Raw genomic sequence first — 7,114 nt, 5'->3', positions numbered from 1 at the left:
AATCCTGTCCACTTTGGGTTGACTTTGACTTAGGGTTTCCACCCACAACTGAGGGATGTTTGCGGCACATTGATAAGTTCACTGGAGTATTATTCCCTAATGAAACCCATGACTTGGTCGCTAGTCCTTATGGACTGAGGGCAGATTCAATCATTTAACAAGCTAAGGTGAGTCATTATCAAAGGGCTTCATAAGTAATGAATTTTTCAACATGCAGACATTACCGATACACCTCACTCACTGCCATGGAGTTGATTCTGACTCATAGGTAAAGGGCAATGGTAAAATGTTTTTCATAAAGTTGATGTGAAATGTGAGTCGGCCAACAAGTCTGGAATTTGAAGAGACTAATACCTCAGACAGGTGTGAGCCAATTAAAAGATTGATTTGTTATTTTGTAATTGAAATATGAGTTGGTTGAGGATGCCATTCAGTCTCTCCAGTAAATTGAGTTCCTGGGAACCCATGAGGGAGATCAAACTTCTGTTTAATGTCTTTCTCAGAGTTACCACACAAAAAAACCAAAAACCGAACCCGATTGCAGTAGGTTGTTGCAACTCATAGCAATCCTATACAGCAGCGGTTCTCAACCTGTGGGTGGCAACCCCTTTGGGGATGTAACGGCCCTTTCACAGGGGTTGACCAATTCATAACAGTAGCAAAATTACAGTTATGAAATAGCAACAAAAACAATTTTATGGTTAGGGGGGTCACCACCACATGAGGAACTGTATTAAAGGGTCGCAGCATTAGGAAGGTTGAGAACCACTGCAATATAGGGTTTCCAAGACCAGCGTGGTGCGTTTTGGAGAAGTGAGATAAGTACCTTGGTCACCATTTGCATCTGGAAACCTGATGGGGAGGAGGAGGATCCTGGTGAAATTCTGTATTGTGATTCTCCTATATGCTGACCATGATTTAGTATATAGGTGACCTTGGTTTATATTTTGAGTATCTGTGAGGCAAGACATTCCCAGAGATTTTAACCCTGAAGACTACAACTCATAGGCTATGACCAAAGAGTAAACAAAAATGTACAAATGGGGCTGTCAGCTGGGACATTCAGCGCTAACATGACTGCCTAATATTTGACCAATTGTGCTGATGCTTGAGTCCTGTCCTTTATCAGAGATTAGGGGATGATAAAAAGTAACGTTCCACTTCAAGAGAGCCTATTTAAAGAGCCCAGTATGTGACCAGAAATTAGTTTCTTTCATAAGCCCACGGGCAATTTATGACCATCATAGGTGGTCCAGGGATGGCAGGAAGCATGAGGTAAGGTTTCTAAGACATCTTTGAAGGAGTCTCTGCAGGCACTAATCTGAGTGCCTATTAATTCTAATTTGGACTGATCTAGAGCCTTTTCGGGGAGGGGTATCATTGAAAATGGGCTGCATTGTAAGTAGTAGCATCCGTGAAATTAAGTAAAATTTGTAAATGAGGAATATGTTATCTTAAGAAACTGAAAGAACAGCAAACATTGGACTTGTACATCCTTAATTATGAGGAAACCTGGTGGTGTTGTGGGTTACACTTTGGGCTGCTAACCACAAGGTCAACAGATCAAAACCACCAGCCACTTCATGGGGAAAAGACAAGACTTTCTACTCTCATAAAGCGTTACAGTCTTGGAAACCCATAGGGGAAGTTCTACCTTGTCCTGTAGAGTCACTACAAGTTTGAATTGACTTAATGGCAGCGTGTTGTTGTTGTTTTTATCCTTAATTTGTGTGTTAAATCGCCTTTGAGGGTGTCATCAATGCAATATCCTATTCACAATCCTGGAAAAAGGTCATTGCAGTTAAGATGATGCCTGTAAAGAGTGTGTGCAATGGAAAGGCTGATGAGGTAGCTGATGGGTAGTGTACAAAGGTGAATTGTGTCCCTTGGAAGGCGAAGGCAAACTGTGGCCAAGAGGCTGTTGAAATAGGCACTGAACAGGACATATTAGACAAATCGATATTACTAAAATGTCTTTTGGTTACTGTGTGGATGGAAGCAGTAATTTTAATAATAGTGATTATCAGGTAAGGGGATCACAGCATTAAGGTTTCAGTAATCTACCATGAGGTCTAATTATCTCTCCTAGGTTTGAGAACAGACAAAATTCTGCCATTAAAATGGGAATAATCACCTCTCTTGTTCATTAAAAACCAACCCAGCTGCCATAGAGCCGATTCTGACTCTTGGTGATACATGTATTGCAGAGTAGACTTGCGCTTCAAAAGGTGTTTCTTCTGAGGCACCTCTGGGTAGGTTAGAACCACCAACCTTTCAGTTAGAGTAGATGCCTTCTTTGTACCACCCAGAGTGGTGTAAAGTTAATTAAGTCTTATATACTAATCACTGAAGGCCTTATTTTAAATTATAGAAGTCCAGATTATTTTAACTGGGGGTTCATGGGTCTCATTTTGAAAAACCAATTTGCAAGTGCCACAAGACTCAATATCAATTTGAAATTTGTGTTGGAATATTCATATCCACTCTGGAGTATCTTAAAATAATCGATACTATGATGATAGGAAATTTAGGCAAGGGAATAATTGTGATCACTAAGAAAAGGCACATTTATTTGTTGTTTATCTTATATTTAGTAATTACCCCAGGATTATTGTGAATGCCATGTTTAAATGTGGTGAGATTCCCCAGGTATAAATGTAATTTGGACTCCATTATTAATTCATGAAGGACCCTCAGTGGCAGTAAATATTTTTCTGAAAAGACAGCCTTATCTTTCTTCCTTTAAATGGCTGGTGGCAGTTCAAATCCCACCAGCCATTTAAAGGAAGAAAGATAAGGCTGTCTTTTCGGAAAAATATTTACTGCCTGGGAAACCCAAAGGATCAGTTCTACTCTGTACTGTAAGATCACTATGAGTCAGAGTTGACTAAATGGCCAAACTCAAACCAAACCTGCCACCATGGAGTTGCTTCCAATCCACAGCAACCCTCTTTGAGTTCCCAAGGCTACACATCTTTACTGGAGCAGAGAGCTTTATCTTTCTCCTGGAGAGGGGTTCGTGGGTTTGAACAATTAACATTGTGCTTGAATCTTGAATTCTGTCACAAGAGTTCATTGTAGTTGTTAATTTCTCTAATGTTTTCCCTTGAAACAAATACAGAAATCCAACTAACACCCTAATCCTTTCCTAAACAGGGGTTTTCCTGTAACATAGAAATGAAAATGATTGTTGTGAACTATTCACACGGGAGCATACAACAGAATGAATTCTGAGTACTAGTGTGATTAATATGAAATTAGAGGCAGTGGAATCAACCTTAGCCCAATTGAAAGCATTGAAAAACATGTGATGCTGCCAAATGAGACCCTAGGTGGCACTGAGGGTTAAGTGTTGGTCCACTAGTCAAAAGGTTTGTGATCCAAACCCGCCAAGAAGTATCTAAAAAGACAGTTCTGGAGATTACTTTCAAACCCTATTGAGCTGCCCTACTCTGCCTTCCTACTCTAATTAACAGCTACAACAATATTAGCAAAGGCCTTCCATTGAAGAGTGCAATGTATAAAACCATAGCATCAAAGCCATAAGCACACATAGGGAAATTGCATTCAAAGTAAATTGAAAGGCAAGTACATGTTTTAAAAACTATTTTAAGATGCAATATAGCCTTGTTGTATAGATAAAATATCAATATAGACAATATGGTTGGTACATAAGCAAATGAACAGATGTTTCCTCTGTTTTTCTTAGTATAGAACTCACTCTTAAGTTGTGTGGTCTTGGTATTGCTTCTGATCCCTGATATTTAGCCTATCTTGCATCATCTCTGTTAGCCAAGCCTCCCAGTTTACTCAGAGTAAATGTTACATGTAGTTGAAAGAGCATAAACCTGCAGTTCAAAGGGTATCCAGGGACTGAGTTCTGCTCTATTATTTAAAAACTGAGTAAACCCCAGTGGTTTAATAAACTCCCAGATTTTAGTTATTCCATAGGAAAAAAATGAGGATAAGAGTACTTCAGCATATCTTTATGAGTACAATTAGAAAATGTATGCAAAATGTCCCATAAATTGTAAACTACTATGTATTGTAAAATGTTGCTGTTGGCATTGTCAACCGCAGCAGTAAATAGTCACAGTATTGTCACTTTGGCCCTCATACATCCATAAATAAGAAGAGGTTTACAACATGTAATTGTTGGTAGTGGCCAAGGAGTTGGTTCTGGCTCATCATAACTCTATGTGCAACAGAATGAAACAATTCCCAGTCCTGTGCCATCTCCACAATCATTGCTAAGTTTTAGTCCATTGTTGCAACTACTATGTCAATCCAACTAATTAAGGGTATTCTTTTATTTTTGCTGACCCTCTAGTATATCAAGCATGATGCTCTTCTCCAGGGATTGATCCCTCCTGATAATAAGTCCCAAGTACATGAAGTAAAATCCCATGAAAGTCTGTTTTATTGACTGATAAAGAAAGGTTCATCTTTTCCTTATAGAAGAGTATTCAAGGAGACTTCTGGGAAGATGGTGACTGAATAACACATACCAGCGGGATTCCACAGAAATCAGCACAGGAGAGTTACTAAGAGGGAAATTTCAAAATTCCAGGTCACAGGAGGAGCATCATAAATATAAGTAGGCACAGATCCACTAGATTTTGAGGAGCTGGGGGCTTTTGGCTTACCACAGTGGAGGCCGGCTGGGGTGTGGCCTTAGCCCTGCTACTGTCTCGGCCAGAGCAAGGACCATTGGGAGCCAGTGCAGGGGCTGAATCTCAATGCAGCCACAGCTTACCACCACCTCGGGAGAGGGATTGAACCCCTCTAGCCCCCCGGTCAGGGATCGGGGCTCAACTATATTATTATTTTGTTTCCCTCTCTTCTATCTCCCCAACGTCTCAGCGGGTTTACTTGTCTTTTCTTTTTCTCTTCCCTTTTCCCCTCACATACCACAGCTGACCTCCAGACCACTCCCCTTAGCCTAGGGGAGAGCTCCACTCTCTGCAGCATAACCCGAGGCTGGGGAAAGCCTGCCTTCCCTCAACCAGGGGATATCCCACCCAAATTCTTCCAGGGGAAATCCCGCCGAGCTTCTTCCATGGGAATTTCTGCCCACCCACCTCTGCAGTGCTTAACACGTGGCTGGGGAAATCCCACCCACCATCTTCGGGAGAAATCCTGCCTGTGTGGCTGGGAGAGTTTCTTTCCCTCCTCTGTGGTACCACATGGCTGAGGCAACTTCCTCCCACCTTCCATAGTGCCTCAAATGCCTAAGGCAGCTTGGCCAACACTCACCAATGTTCCATGCTGCTGCAGGAACCTCTGCCTGACCTCTGCAGTAATCTACCTGACCAGGACAATTCCGCTCACCATTCTGAGTGGCCTACACCAAAGCAGTAACCCACCAACCTTCTGTGGCACTCCTGCTGCAGCAGGCACCCCTTCACACTCTCTGTGGCAACCCAAGCTGCCGTGAGTCATACCATCACGGCTCCTTGTGAGATCACCCAGTACACCACCATCCTCGTGGGTCCACAACAACCCAAACAGCTGATAGGACCATCCAACTTCCCCTCCAAATAACAGAATACTGGTTGACTAAGGAAAGAGTAAAGCCACCGGAGGATAAAGTAGTAGGCCAATTCCATAGTGAAATTAGCTGCAGGCAGTTTGAAGAAGCATTCCTCTCCAGAGAGAGCCAGTCCTCTTCAATTCTCTGGAAAATGGCATGTGGCTCCTCTAAAACAATGCAACGCAAACAGCATCAGCCCAAACAACCTCAACGAAAAAAAACAGGAGAAAAAAATAAATGGCAATGTCAGAAGATGTCCTGAACTTACTGATATGCATAGAAGAAGCAGACATTGATCTGCAACAGAAAGAAATTTTCAGAATCCTACTTGGACTCATACAGGATATGAGGGAAACAATACCAAAAAAGGATGAAATGATAGAGGAGATAAAGTCCATACACCAAAGGGAAATACAAAGGCTTAGGGAGGAGATAACAAAAACCAATAGCAGACTCACGGACTTTGCCAATCGACTGGAGGAGACAGAGAACCACACCAGTGACCTAGAGGACGGCCAAGCAGCCTTTAACAAATGTGAATAAAAAGAAAATAAGATCATCAGAGAAGCTGAAGAAAACCTAAGAGCTATGTCTGATGCTATGAAGAGGAACAACAAGAGAATAATTGAGAAGACACAGCAAAGAAGTCATCTGCAACAACAGTGAGAGAATTCTTGGGAAAAAACTTCCCCAGCTTAATGAATGAAAACCAGGCTACTATTTAGGAGGCTGAAAGAACACCAGTTAGACTGAATCCCAAGAAGAAGTCACGAAGGCACATAACAGGTAAACCATCCAACTTTGAGGAAATGGAGAAAATCATGAGAGCAGCTAGGGAAAAACAAGCAATCACATATAAAGCTACCCAAATAAGGATACGCTCAAACCTAGCAGCAGACACCATGAAGAAGAAAAGAGGCTGGGGTAACATATTCCACAAATTGAAAGAAAATAACACAAACTCAAGAATATTCTACCCAGCCAAATTATCTATTAAGATAGATGGAGAAGTAAGAGTCTTCCCAGACAAGGAAAAACTCAAAGAATACGTTAAAAGAAACCCAGTCCTACAAAAGATCCTTGCTGACCCAGTATGGGCAGAAGAACAGCACTCACCAAGCATAAATAAGAGACCACCACATACATAGAACAACCCCACCCAGAGGGTGCTGCTAAAAGTTGGTTCCTTGAAAGGATAAACAGAAGCGACAGACCGCTGGCAAACCTAACCAAAGAAAGGAGGGAACAAGTTTTAATAGCAAGGATGAGGGATGAAAGAGGGGACTTACAAGAGACCCGAATGAAATCAAAAGAATAATTACACCGTACTATGAAGGACTGTACTCCATTGAATTCAACAACTTGGATGACATGAACAAATTCTTGGAAAAACAATCCCTCCCTAGATATCCCTAATGGACATCAAGAATCTCAATAGACCCATAGCAATAGAAGAACTAGACAAGTTTATCAAGAGCTTACAACAAAAAAAATCATCTGGACCAGATGGCTTCACAGGAGAATTCTACCAAGCATTCGGAGACAAACTGACACCAATCCTACACAAACTCTTCCAGAACA

This window comes from Echinops telfairi, unplaced genomic scaffold (assembly GCF_000313985.2).
Source record: "Echinops telfairi isolate 266 unplaced genomic scaffold, ASM31398v2 ScPeMD7_5868;HRSCAF=6743_0, whole genome shotgun sequence".
Lineage (NCBI taxonomy): Eukaryota > Metazoa > Chordata > Mammalia > Afrosoricida > Tenrecidae > Echinops > Echinops telfairi.
The sequence above is the reverse complement of the archived record's forward strand: the minus strand, read 5'-3'. Positions refer to the sequence as shown.